The sequence below is a fragment of the Hemiscyllium ocellatum genome, chromosome 7 (assembly GCF_020745735.1).
Source record: "Hemiscyllium ocellatum isolate sHemOce1 chromosome 7, sHemOce1.pat.X.cur, whole genome shotgun sequence".
Taxonomy (NCBI): domain Eukaryota; kingdom Metazoa; phylum Chordata; class Chondrichthyes; order Orectolobiformes; family Hemiscylliidae; genus Hemiscyllium; species Hemiscyllium ocellatum.
In genome coordinates, this window is record NC_083407.1 from 66,962,819 (window position 1) to 66,977,612 (window position 14,794).

The 14,794-nt window shown below is 38.4% G+C and overlaps 1 protein-coding gene across 3 annotated transcripts in view; it reads right to left on the reverse strand.

Moving 5' to 3' along the window:
• LOC132817475 (WAS/WASL-interacting protein family member 1-like) overlaps positions 1-14,794 on the reverse strand; it is a 132,589-nt gene that overhangs the window by 89,726 nt on the left and 28,069 nt on the right. The window contains exon 1 of one of the 3 annotated variants that reach the window (XM_060827926.1): positions 2,063-2,202. The exons of the other annotated variants lie outside the window; for them this stretch is intronic. The gene's annotated coding sequence lies outside the window, so the exon portion shown is untranslated. Of the gene's footprint in view, positions 1-2,062; positions 2,203-14,794 lie in introns of those variants that run through there. 3 annotated transcript variants of the gene reach the window in all.

The following is a 14,794-nucleotide window of genomic DNA, read 5'->3' on the forward strand; positions in this document are numbered from 1 at the left end:
AGGTTTTCATGGTAACATCTGTGTGTTACAAGATTTAATGTTCGTGATGTTTAAACAGGAAGTATTTTCAGATATTTTTGATTTTTGGAAACAGTCAAATGGTTATCTAAATGTCTTAAAGGACATGATAAATACTTAATAGCATTTAAAATTCAGAGCATTATTATTGTATTGACTTTTAGAATCCCCATTCTTACATAACTTATGACAGATATTCTGAGTTAAATACAATACAAAATTAAATAGACTTTTGCAAAACAGTATTAATTAGTTTGCTTAGATGTATTGTATGCAGGCAAGAACATTTTTTCTGCCTCAACAATTATAAAAACAAACCAAAATGGAAGTGTTTTACTTCATTCAGACACTTCCGTCGTACTCTCAAATCCTGCTGTCTTTAACCAGGCCACTTTGGCTCGTTTTACATATAGTGCAGCCAGTAAATAGTCTGAATCTATAAATCTACAAGTCTTTGCTTTTGGTGACATGGAGAGAAAATTCACAACACAAATTCAAATGCCAATCACGTTTTTTAATAAAATAATTGTGAAGCAAACTACTTCGATCTACAGGTTAACATTTATTGTCTAATAGCAAATTCTTCAAAGTCTTTCTGAAGTCTTGCAGCTTCAAAAGTCACTTTTTCATATTTCTTGTTTAATGTGAGCATTTAAGATATAAGTCTTTCAATAGAGTTCCTAATCAGCTAGCTTTTAGGAAAAACACTGAACCTAAGGCTTAAATTAGTACTTCACTCAAAAACTTTGAAACATAAACACAGCTTGCGAAGAAAGATACATTAACATGGTTATACCAGGGTTCAAAATTTCATTTAAAATTGAAATCCATTAAAATGTATTGTCTCACCCAGCAACAACAATGAAAATAACTACTTACTTCATTTAAACCAGCATTTTCAATTTGTTAGCTGAGCACACTGAACCTATATATTGCTGTCTGAAGTTATCTTCCTTTACATATACTGCATTACACCGTGCTGAAGCAAAAGTTTCAACAACCTGGTGCTGAAATTTCACAGCCAAAATTACTCAATCCACTGCTAATAATTTCAATAAAGTTATATATTAATAAAGTTATATTATGCACTTAGTCTTACACTACCATAGTACCGACCATCTTAAATATTTCAATTTTATTAGCAACTTAAGAATTTTCAACATATACCTTCATATTTATTACTAAGTTATGTTCCTACAGTTTTTAACTAGTTGTTTCACTCATGTTGTGCATGTATAAATTCTTCAACATGTAAACTGCTGTAGAAAAAAAACTATATGAAGAATATAGCTTTCAACAATATTAATGAAAATATCAACTGCTGAAAAAGATTCTACTTTAAAATATTCCGTTATACATAAGTGCTACATTTAAATACTGTAGAATTTTTTCCATATTCAATAGAGTGTATTTTCTTGTGGATGCAGTTTACTGAAATGGAACAATATTATATATCCTGAATTGAATCTGTGCTTTAACAATTCAGTATCCTCACAGGGCTGAGCACAGTTTAACAAGGTGCATTATTTATCATACGAACATTTTAAAGAAAGATTAGCACTTTTCTGAACTGTCACATTTGTTCTATAAACTCCAAAGTATATTCTACAAGAAGTTCCTGCAGTGACTCAAATCATACCATAAGATCTGTGACTTCTATAATGAACTATCTCAAATGTAACTCAATCTGTGAAAACAGATTATAGCACAACTGATGTTCAAAATTATTTCGAACATGTGTGATAAAATTCTTCCAAACACAGCGAAGGCAATTGCTCCATATTTGTTTTGCACTTTCTTTCAAAAGAACATCTGTAGCTCAAACTTTTTTTTGAGCAGGGTTGCAAGTTTCTGAAAACTTCAATGCATTCATGTTTCGGTTCCTCTAAATTGTTGTGGTTTTAACTAGAGTACTCTGCACTTTAAAGCTTTATCTGATGCAGACCTCTCGACTATATAAAATTTAGATTGGCCAGAAATATTAAATCACTTAAGTGCCAAACAGACCATTTATCACTGTTTTATTTAAATTAACTTTGCTTACCTTCAAAATTTTCAATCTATTTCAAAGCATTAAACTTATACAGTTCCCTGAATTTCTTTCTGCTTGCTTCCTGTTAGCTGTATGTTGAACGTCAGACTTCCTCACCGCACCTCATTTGAGATCAGAGCTCGAACAACAGTGGTTAGACTCATAGTGGAACAAGACTATTGGCTTGTTTCCACCTTTCAAAGTTGCATACAATAAGTATAATGGTGACCTAAAAATAAATGTCATTAGAACACTTTTCATATGCTTCTGCCTGAAATGTATTAATAATTTCTGTCATTTACCGTACACATTTAAAAAGAGACTTGCAGTCATGTAGTGCCTTTCTCAACCTCTCAGGATATCCCCAATGCACTTCCTAACCAATGAGCTACGTTTGAAGTGCAAACACTATTGTACTGTGAGCATGTACTTATGTGCAAATAAGTATCATCATAAAAATGTTGCTTTTTTAAAAAAAACAGCTGGCGTTTTTCAAAATAATTCACATTTTCACTAAACTACTGGATTTAAAGGCAATAGCTATGTCAGGATTCACTGACTATCTAGAACTGCAAGTTATAAGTAGAAACAGTAGTGCATGTGACAGCAGCATTTATAGCTGAGCCAAAATTATGAGGAGCCTTTTAATTTCACAACAGAAAATATGTTATATGCTTCGCTTTTCTCATAAACGTTCTGCTGAATGAAGTCCAATTTATATTTCCTATATTTTTGCAAGTGAGGGTTTTTTTTTAAAATTTCAAGATTCTTACATTTGCTGAGTTACTTGATCCACAAAGGAAGCAGCCAACATCCTTTTAACAGCTTAATACACAGCAGAAAGCTGCCCAATTTCCTCTCAAGTGTTTTTCTGGGGTTTCAGTCATTTGCAAAGTTCACATATTTGAGCAAATTAAAGTGTTATAAATTTCAATTCACTCACATAAAAGAGCATTTGTACATGTCCAGGCAAACACTCAAATACACAAGTGCATTCTAATATGTACGCGAATAGTCACGTCCCATTACAAACATGTGAACATGGAAGGCAAAGTTATTTGGTGAATGGCCTTGAGATAGTTTCAAAATATTTAGATTCTTTGATTGTGGACTTGCATAGGAACATAAGAGTTAGAAGCAGGATCAGGCCATTTGATCCTTCAAACCTGCTGTATCATTGAATAAAATCATGGCTGATGAGGTTGTGATCTCACCTCCATTTCCTCTCTACAACCCATAACCTTCTTGCTTATAAAGAAATCTAACTTGGCCTAGAATAAATTAAAAGGTCCAGCTACATTTACCTTCTGGAGAAGAGAATTCCACTCATTAACAAACTACCAAGAGGAAATTCATCTTCAATCTACCTTAAAAGAGAGAGCTCTTATTTTTAAACTGTCTCTCTCACATGTAGAGGTATCCTTCATATATTCATTTTATTCAGTTCTCTCAAGATCTTTTAATAAGATCACCTCGCACTGGTCTAAATTCCAATGGGTATAGATTTATGGATTAGAGGTGCTGGAAAAGCACACAGTTCAGGTAGCATCCGAGGAGCAGTAAAATTGACGTTTCGGGCAAAAGCCTTTCATCAGGAATACAGGCAGAGTGCCTGAAGGGTGGAGAGATAAATGAGAGGAGTGTGGGGGTGGGGAGAAAATAGCATAGAGTACAATAGGTGAGTGGGGGTGGGGGTGAAGGCGATCGGTCAGGGAGGAGGGTGGAGGAAGGTAGCAAAGAGTACAATGGGTGGATGGGGGTGGGATGAAGGTAATAGGTCCTCTTTGAGGGAGCGTGTCAGTGAGAGAGCAAGAGAGCGTGAGTGAGAGCGAGAGCGAGAGAGAGATAGACAGAGGAAAAGAAGGTCTTTTTACCATCCCTTATAAATTAACATCCTAAGCTTGAATTTTAGGATGGGTGAGATGCTCCCTCACCCTCAAGCCCACCTCCACACTGGCAGCTCATCCCATAGCCCATTAAACACCACAGGACCTGTAAACATTTTAAGGCAGGTCTTTGCTTCAATCAAAGAGGAAATCTGAGCACTGACTGCTGTTGCCAAATGGTCAGTAGCTCTTGTCCCAGCAATAATCAGCAGGAGGATGGTCATTACTGGGACTGCAGGCAACTCCTGAAGATGAGCAGCAAAGGAACCCACATCAGCAGTGAAGTCTGTGGTCCTACCAGGATAGCAGCACACAGCAACAAAGTGGCTGGTGATGTGGCACACCTTGAGATGAGTTCCAAATGTGCATAAATGGCCAAGAGGACTTTCCCTGGCAAAGTCACAATGCCACCAACTTTCATCTGTCAAATTGGATACTTTGCACCAGCCTCCCCCACAGCAAGAAAATCACAGCAGTTGGTGAAAAGTGGAGAGCTTTATGTTGCTAATTGGCCATTAATGTGACATATTAGGGTACACAGGCCATCAATGCCTCTCCCATGAATAAAATACTCATGGATTTGGCAAGTGACAGAGGTACCACTGCTATGATACCCAATTTTAAACAGATACCCTGACCTCCTATCCTAAATAAGCATTTTGGCCAACATTCCTAAAGCTATTTTTAAAAAAATTCTTATTATATCTTCTGGTCTTCTCAAAATATCCCTTGCAATAATTAGACATCGTGTGTTCTCCACCCAAACACTTCACAAGTATCTTTTACTGTGTGTCCTTTATTTTCTCCTTCCATTTTCTTCTTGGATGTTATTTATCTAGAATATTTTCCAGTCCCAAAGAAGGATCTGAAGGCTTCAAACATTGACTGCCTGATTTCTTTTTCTCCACAAACTCTGCCTAATCTGCTCAGTATTACCAAATTAAGGCAGAATATTGGTTCTAGTGAACAGCCCAAGTGAAATAATAAGCAAACTTTTTCCTGTCAAATGCTGACTAATAAGTACATTTCTAACACTTTTGAGTATTAATCACTTATATATTTCAGTTTTCTTGGGTGTTTATGTTTATTTAACTGAGTTATTGGCAGAAAATCTCCCTTTTTCATCTCCTCGATTCTTTTCAGTTACCAAAATTATCATTTTCTTTTCCACCCGTAGCACCCATAACTGCAGTGAGGACCATGCAAGTATTGTCACAACTAAAAAACATTTAAAACTTAAAAAATTCAAAATGTACTATTTTGTCCACAATTCATACTGGTTTATAGTTTGTCAGTGAGAAGAACACATAATTTAACCTGCTTGTCAACTCCCAAGTAGAAAGAACAGCAGCCTTTCAAAGCTGATAATCTTCAATTTAATGGTATGTTTAGATTCAAACCGTGGAGTCAAGTTGTCATGTACAATTATCTTTAGATCTTAAATCCAGTGTAAATATCACAGGATTGTAACCTGCATTCAGACAGGAGGAACCTTACCTAATTAGGTTGTCTGAAAAGGATCTTGCGCTTCAGCTATGCTGTTAGTTGTCCGCCCTAAGTGTTGCACTCTCTCTTTCTTTTAATTTTCCCTTAAAAGATACTCCTTCAACCAAGCACTGAGCTAAAACACTTCTTCGGAACCCAGCATAAATAGACAGTCTTACTTATGGCATTGATACATGATTGGAAGTTAATCTTAGTTTCAAGTATGATATTGAGATTATGAACAGTCTGTTTCGACCTCAAACATTTGCCAGGGAGGGGGATGTAAAATCAGTAGCTAGGGAATTGATTTGTCTGTTGCCCCAAGTTAAAGCGCTGAATTGGTTTTTGAAGAAGAAACTTTGAACCTGAAACATCAACTCCTCTTTTCGAAGATGCTACTAGGTCTGCTGAGTTAATCTAATTCTTACTGTTTTTTAATTTCAGATTTCCAACATCTACAGCATTTTGATTTTATTTAACATAGTCTCCATAGCTTCCAAATAGAAATGACATTTAAAAATGAAACCCAGTGCATTGTTTGTAGCTTTGACTGATTATTCCTGCATAACAACTTTCGGGATTCATGTATCCGTATTCCAGGTCCCTCTGTCCTTTTAAGTTGTTTCGTCACATATTCTAAAATACATGGGTTCCCATAGTTCTTCCTCTAAAAATGGTAATTGCCCACCCACATTTATGTATATTGCAAACTCATCTGCGAATAACAAACATGCATAATTCACATCTAAATGCTTTCCAGTATTTCATTGTAGTCCTTTGCTATATTAATTATGCCCACTCCCAACCACATTTGGGATTTGCAATTTTAATAATTGTATTTCCAATTTGAGTCTAAATTGTTTATGAAAATAATATACATCAATAATCACAGTCACACTCCTGTGGATCACAACTTCCCATTCTATGGAAGTCCAATAATATACCTATCTTCAATCCTTACTCTCTCCTTTCCATTTGTAGCTAGACGGCTATCCAGTATGCTATTTGGCCTGCGTCTACATTCTGACCTTAGTCATATGTTTACAATGATTAAAAAGGCCTTTTAATACCTTAAAATTTCAGGTGTATGACTTTGTTGTTCCTTCAAAGATATTTTAAAATTGGTCAACCATAAAACTTTCAGTTAGAAATCCATGTCAGTTTTATTATATTTCAGCTTCTAGATGTTTTTCTAATGTTTTAGAAAATAAATATTGCATTAAGTTTTCTATCACTGGCAAACTAATTAGCCCTTAATTCCCTCGACTTGTTTTAACTCCTTTTTAAAAACATACTTGACATACTTACATGCAATTATCACCATCCATGTCCTGAGCTGCTGCCAAGCATGAACAAAATATTTCAAGCCCAGTCTGTGTGGATAAATTTGGTGCCCATCAGACCCAAGTTCCTCATTGAAATTTTGGACTCCAGTTGGTAATGCCTGAAGAAATGCCCATCCTTAACATTTTACCCAGTTCCAAGTTAAAATAAATTATAGGAGGAAGGTTTTGTGAAAAAAAATGTCCTCATGTCAAAATGGTACAAAACTAACATAGGGTATAAAATGCAATTAAATACTTGAACTTGCTGAAAAGAATGGTGTGTGAACTTCTGCTCTATTCCCAAATTCCCCAAGTCAGTGGGTTATAGTGAAGCAAGAAAAGAAGAACAGAGAATTCACGTAAAGAATATGAAATTCAACCCTGCAACTACCAAATGAAACTGGCATAGAATGATCTAGAGACTGGTTAATTTTCTTTTTTATCAAAGACTATTTGAAAACACATGTGTACCTCTAATTTCAGAGCCACATTCACCTAAGCAAAATTACTGACAGCACAATCAATAGATGCGAAGCTGGAAGAGCACAAATCATTTCAAAACGGAAAAAAAAAGGCTTTATACATTCTGCAGATGGTCTTCATCAGAAATTCATTTTTGCCAGCAGAAATATGACAAATAAATTATTTCTATGTTCATCTTGGTGTTTGGAAAATGCACAAATAATGATGGGAGCATTACAATAATACCACAATTACAACAGTATAAAGCAATATAAAGAAAAGACCTGTACTTCGGTGCAGAGTCAGTGAAATCCAAACAAATTAAATGCTGATGTTAGCTTGTTGATCATGACCCAAAAAAGTCTCTGAATCCAGGGTAATTTTCAGAAGGCTTCTGCAAAGTACAACGGTTTTCTGGAGGTTTACAGAGATCCTTAAAAAAAAATCCAGTTTCACTTTTGCATTTTCGAATGCATTCACAAACTGCTGAGTTGTGTAACAATTACAGTGAAAGCAATAATTCCAAATCAAGATAGTGAGTGGCTTCAAGAGCAATTGAATGATGGTGTTCCCATTCATTTCATTCTTTGAGATGGTAGATGTTGCAAACTTGGAAGATGCAGTTGAAGATCTTTGGTGAATTGCTGCAGTATATCTTGCAGATGGTACATTTTACAGCCACTGTGCATTGACAGAGGAGTGAATCTTGAAGACAGTGGATGGGGTCCAAAGAAATGGGCTGCTTGGTTCTAGATAATATTGACATGGAGTGTGGTTTAAGCTGCACACATCCAGTCAAGTGGATATTATTCCATCACAGTCCTGGCTTGTATCTTGTAGATGTGAGTTACTTACTATAGAATTCCTAGCTTCTCACCTGCTTTCAGATGCACAATATTTATATGGTCAATCTGGTTTGGTTCTAATCAAATGGTAAGCCTCACCAAATTGTTGGTAATAGGGTGTTCAATGCTCACTATTTCTATTGAATATCATGGGTAAAAGGTTAGATTCTGACTTTTAGTGGATTTCTGGTGCTACTGTGGCATGAATGTTACTTACTGTTTATCAACCCATGCCAGGATGTTCTCCAGGCCTTGCTGCATGTGGATATGGGCAGCTTCGACATGTGAGGAATGGCATATAGTGCACACTTGTGATGAAACAATTGTTGATGTTTGGGCGGAGGCTTGAGGAACTACTGCAGTGATGTCCTGGGATTGACATGATTGACCACCAACAATCAAAATCTCCTCCTTTGTGACAGGTATCACACCAGCCAGGGGAGAATTTCACCTATTTCCCATGGACTCTAGTTTTACAAGGGCATTTTGATGCCCAATGGGTAAAATGCTGCCTTGATGTCAAGGGCAATCATTCTCCCCTATTTCTGGAGTTCACCTCTTAAATCCTCAATGGTAACAATATTTGTAATGAGATCAGAAGCTCAGTGGCCTCAGTGAGCCACAAGTGTAGTGGCCACTCCCACCAATGAGATCAAAGATAGGTGAATTTGCAGCATGGAGACTCAAATAGGCTTTTCTCTTACCACCTGCCACAGAATAAATCTAGTAGCTGTGTCCTTTAGGATTCAGAGTTGAGAGTGTGGTGCTGGAAAAGCATAGCTGCTCAGGCAGCAGCAGAATCGATATTTTGAACATAATCAGTCAGCTGGGTCAGTAGCGCTGCTACTGAGTCAGCCTTCAGCTCCTTTATGGTTCTAATTATAGCAAGAGCTGAATGGTCCTGTTAGAATCCTAACTGAATGTTATTATACAGGTTATTTCTGCGTAAATGCCAGTTGATAACATTGTCTGACCCTTCCACCACTTTATCGTTGATCAAGGTAGACTGATGGGGCAGTAATTGGCCAGATTGGATTTGTCCTTCTTGGTTCTTGCATCTTAGAAAGATGTATTCATAGACAACTAATTTATGTGAATTATTGCAATTATGTCAAACTTCAGTTGTGCAAAGAAACTTACAGGATGAGATTTCCTTCTTTGAGTACAGAGGATTAATAGGAGGTTTAACTAAGATGTTCAAAGCCTTGAATGGTTTTGATGGAGTAAACACAGAGGAACTGTTTCCAGTGGCAGAAGCATCAGTGACTGGAGGATACACAATTGGCAATACTTAGCCAAAAAAAGAGACAAAATGAGAAGAAGAGTCTTTACTCAGCGAGTAGGATCAGCAGTAAGAACCAGCAGGATCTTGGTGTGCATGTCTTTGAAGGTAGCAGAACAAGTAGATAATGTGATTAGGGCACATGAATTCTTGCTTTTTTTCCTCTTTTCTAATCAACCCCTGGACACACCTCTGGAACATTTGGGATTGCACTCAGGCCTCCTGGATCAAAAGGTAGAAATACTACCACTGTACCAGAACAGCCCTCTATGCTTGAGTTTATTAGCAGATGCATAGAGTTTAAAGAGTGGGGAGGTGATGCCAGAACTGCATAAAACATTGGTTAGGCCAATAGAGTATTGTGCACAATTCTGAAATCCTCTTTATAGGAGGGATGTGATTGCACTGGAGAGGAGATTTACCAGGATATTGGTTTGGCTGGAGAGTTTCATTTATGAAGAGGTTGTACAGACTAGGATTGTTTTCCTTGGAGCAAAGGAGGCTCAAGGGGTACATACTGAGAAGGATAAAATTATTAGGGGCTTGGAAAGTAAGATACATTTGCCTCCTCTGGACTGATCAATGACCAAAGACATAAATTTAAAGTAAGGGGCAGGAGGTTTAGAGGAGATGCAAAGAAAAAAGGTTTTTCACCAAGAGGGTAGAGGGAATCTGGAATTCACTGCCTGTAAGGGTGGTAGATGCAAAAAACCCTTGAAACGTTTTAGTAGTATTTAGTTGTGCATTTCTGATGCCAGGTCATACAATACTATGGTCCAAGTTCTGGGAAATGGGATTAAAATAGCTAGGTGGTTATTTTTGACTGGTGCAGACCTAATGAGTTGAAGGGCTTTTTCTGTGCTATAGACCTCTATGGACTCTACTAATATTACAATGATGTGGAAAGCACTGAATGGATGGGTAATGGAAGAAGAAAAAGTGAAGAGTTACAAAATCGAATAAAATGAAAGGAGAAAAGACTGAGTGGCTACAAGAAAATTGCAGAGCAATGGGAATAGTTGGATTGCTTTTTCTAAGAGCTGAAACAAGCTGAATTACTCCCTTCTGTGATGTATTATTCTGATTAGATAAAATATTTTGGTCATAATTACAATTAAAGAAACCAATGGACTTGGTACTAAAGGGTCTCAATAAATGTTCTTAGTTTGTAAATTCTACACCTTTGATTTATCTGTACTTCTTCCAGACATGTAACAGATTGACAGCAACTAGCTATCAATTTGTGTAAAACTAAGATTACTTCTCAAAGAATTATTGAATACCCAAAGTTTTGGAACAGAGTTCATAAAACAAATCTATTACTGTTCTGAAAGGAAATCTAGAATATTTAATAGTTTAATTTTTATAGCTGCAATATAACAGATGTCCGACATCAGACTTTGTAGAAGTATTTAAAGTTAAGGAGGGTTTATATGGACTAAATAGAGAAACGGTTTCCATCCACTCACTGATTAATGACCACAGGGCAGAGATTAATGGTGACAGGAAACCAACCAAAGCGACATTGATAATAAGGTAAATCATGCTGCGGCACTACCACCGTGCGAAATGGGCAGCCTTTGAAAAAGATCGAGCAATTCAAGATTCAGCATCCACAAGGTGCCAAGGGCCATCAGCAGCAGAGTTGTAATCCAACAAAATCTGTAATATCATGGCCTGACACATTCTCCACTATATTATTACTACCAAGGAGCAGTACCAGACATACCTAAGAATGAGATGTAAACCTGGTGAAGCTACCAAACAGGACTACTTGCATTCCAAGCAATATAGCAACCAAGTGATAGACAGGGCTAAACAATCCCGCAAACAATGGGTCAGATTTCAGTTCCACAGTTTTGCCACATGCAGTCGTGAATGATGGTGAACAATTAAATAACTCACCCAAGGAGGGGGCTCCACAAATATCCCCATCCTCAATGATGGGAGAACCCAAAAAATAATGCATAACAGAAGGCTAAAGTATTTGCCACAATCTTCAGTCAGAAGAGCCAATTTATTTCAACCAACTCCAGAGATCTCCAGCATCACAGATATTAGTTTTCAGTCAATTTGATTCACTTCATGTGATATCAAGAAATGGTTGGAGGCAATGGATACTGCAAAGGCAATGGGCCCTGACAACATTCCAGCAATTGTAATGAAGACAAAATTTGCTGCACCTCTGGCCAAGCTTTCCAGTACAGCTATACCACTGGCTTCTAACTGACAATATGGAAAATTGTCCTACCTCATATGGAAAATTGCCCGGGCAATTTTGCCTTTAGAAAAGACAATTCAGATCTGATTAGGCAAGATTGAGGATTTATTGGATGGGGAAGGAAACTGCAGGGGATGAGCAGAATAGAAATATGGAGCTTATTCAAGGAACAGCTACTGTATGTCCTTGATAAGTATTTACCTGTCAGGCAGGGAGGAAGTGGTCGAACGAGACAATCGTGGTTTACTGAAGAAGTTCAATCTCTTGTCAAGAGGAAGGAGGCGGCTTATGTAAAGATGAGACATGAAGGCTCAGTTAGGGTGCTTGTGAGTTACAAGTTAGCCAGGAAAGACCTAAAGACAGAGCTAAGAGGGGGACATGAGAAGTCTTTGGCAGGTAGGGTCAAAGAAAACCCTAAAGCTTTCTATCGTGTCACCATAGTCTTGCTAGAGCATACAGCCTGCTCTCTTATTAGAGATGCAACTAGTGGTGATTTAACCTAAGGGCCACCAGACCCCAGGCAAGGGAAGAGGTTGAGAAGGCAAGTCTTTCATAGTAATCTCAAACCGGTGATGGGAATTGAACCAACACTGTTGGCATCACACTGCTCTGCAAACCAAAGATCCTGCCAGCTGAGCTAAACCAATTCCCATCCAAAGCTTTCTATCAGTATGTCAAGAATAAAAGCATGACCAGGGTAAGATTGGGCTAGTGATGTGGTGTGTGGAGTTCAAAGAGATAGGAAGTGCTAAATGAATATTTTCTGTCAATATTCACACTAGAAAAAGATAATGTTGTTGAGGAAAATACGGAGATACAGGGTATTAGACTAGACGGGATTGAGGTTCATAAAGAAGAGGCGTTAGCAATTCTGGAAAGAGTGAAAATATACAAGTCCCCTCCGCCGGATGGGATTAATCGTCAGATTCTCTGGGAAGCTAGGGAGGAGATTGCAGAGCCTTTTTGGCTTTGATCTTTATGTTGTCATTGTCTACAGGAACAGTGCCAGAAGACTGGAGGATAGCAAATGTTGTTCCCTTGTTCAAGAAGGGGAGTAGAGACAACCGTGGTAATTATAGACCAATCAGCCTTACTTCTGTTGTGGCAAAGTTTTGAAAAGGATAAAAGATAGGATTTATAATCATTTGGAAAGGAATAATTTGATAAGGGATAGTCAACAGAGTTTTGGGAAGGGTAGGTCATGCCTCACAAACCTTGAGTTCTTTGAGAAGGTGACCAAACAGTTGGATGAGGGTAATAGAACATAGAAAAGTACAGCACAGAACAGGCCCTTTGGCCCACGATGTTGTGCCGAGATTTAATCCTAATGTAAAATATAGTAACTTAACCTACGCACTCCTCAACTCACTGCTATCCATGTGCATGTCCAGCAGTCGCTTAAATGTCCCCAATGACTTTGCTTCCACCACCACAGCTGGCATCACGTCCATGCATTCACAACTCTCTGCGTAAAGCAGTTGATGTGTTGTATATGGATTTCAGTAAAGTGTTTGATAAGGTTCCCCATGGTAGACAATTACAGAAAATGTGGAGGCATGGGATTTAGGGTGATTTAGTGGTTTGGATCAGAAATCGGCTAGCTGTAAGAAGACAGAGAATGGAAGTTGATGGGAAACATTCATCCTGGAGTTCCGTGTACCACATGGATCGGTTTTGGGGCCATTGCTGTTTGTTATTTTTATAAATGACCTGTATGATGGTACAGAAGGATGGGTTACTAAATTTGCAGATGACACTAAAGTCAGGAATTGTGGACAGTATGGAAGGATGTTGCAGGTTACAGAGGGACGTAGATTAGCTACAGGGCTGGGCTAAAAGGTGGCAAAGGGAGTTTAATGCGGAAAAGTGAGAGATGATTCATTTTGGAAGGAGCAACAGGAATAAAAGTACTGGGCTAATGGTAAGATTCTTGGTAGCATGAATAAGCACAGAGATCTCAGTGTCCAGGTGCACAGATCCCTGAAAGTTGTCACCCAGGTTGATTGGGTTGTTAAGAAGGCGTACGGTGTGTTAGCTTTCATTGGTAGAGAGATTGAGTTTCGGAGTCATGAGGCATGTTGCAACCGTGCAAAGCTCTGGTGCGACCGCACTTGGAGTATTATGTACAGTTCTGGTCACCGTATAATAGGAAGGATGTGGAAGCATTGGAAAGGGTGCAGAAGAGATTTACCAGGGTATTGCCTGGTATGGAAGGAAGGTCTTATGAGGAAAGGCTGAGGGACTTGAGGCTGTTTTCATTACAGAGAAGAAGGTTAAGAGGTGATTTAATAGAGGGATACAAGATGATCTGAGGATTAGATAAGGTGAGAATAGTGAGAGCCTTTTTCCTTGGATGGTGATGCTTAGCACGAGGGGCATAGCTTTAAATTGAGGTGTGATAGATGTAGAACAAACGTCAGAGGTAGGTTCTTTACTCAATGAGTAGTAAGGGCCTGCTATAGTAGTGGACTCGCCAACATTAAGGGCATTTAAATGGTCATTGGATAAACATATGGATGATAATGGAATAGTTAGATGGGCATTAGATTGGTTTCACAGGTTGGTGCAATATCGAGGGCTGAAGGACCTGTACTGTGCTGTAATGTTCTATGCACACAAAAAGCTGGACAAATCCAACCCAGCCAATTACCCCCCCATCAGTCTACTCTTGATTAGCATAAAGTGCTGGAAGGTGTCACCAACAGCACTATCAAGCAGCACACTGCTCACAGACACCTAGTTTGCTTTCAGGTAGGGCCCTCAGCTCCTGACCTCATTCCAGTCTTGGTTCAAACATGGACAGAACAATTGAATTCCAAAAGGTGAGTGACAGTGACAACCAATACAGCTTTAATATTATTTGACCAAGTGTGGCATCAAGAAGCACCAACAAATCTGGAATCAAGGAGAATCAGGGAAAACTCTCTGCTGGTTGGAGTCATACCTGGTATAAAGGAAGTTAGTTTGGCTGTTGGAGATCAGTCACCTCAGCTCCAGGACATATCTGCAGGAGTTCCTCAGGCTAGTGTCCTTATCCCAATGGTGGTTCAGTGGTGAGCGCTGCTGTCTCACAGTGCCAGGGACCTGTGTTTGATTCCAGCTTTGGGCAACTGTGTGGAGTTTGCACATTCTCCCAGTGTCTATGTGGGTTTCCTCCTGGTACTCCAGTTTCCTCCCACAATCCAAAGATGTGCAGGTTAGGTGAATTGGCCATGCTAAATTGTCCACAGTGTTCAGA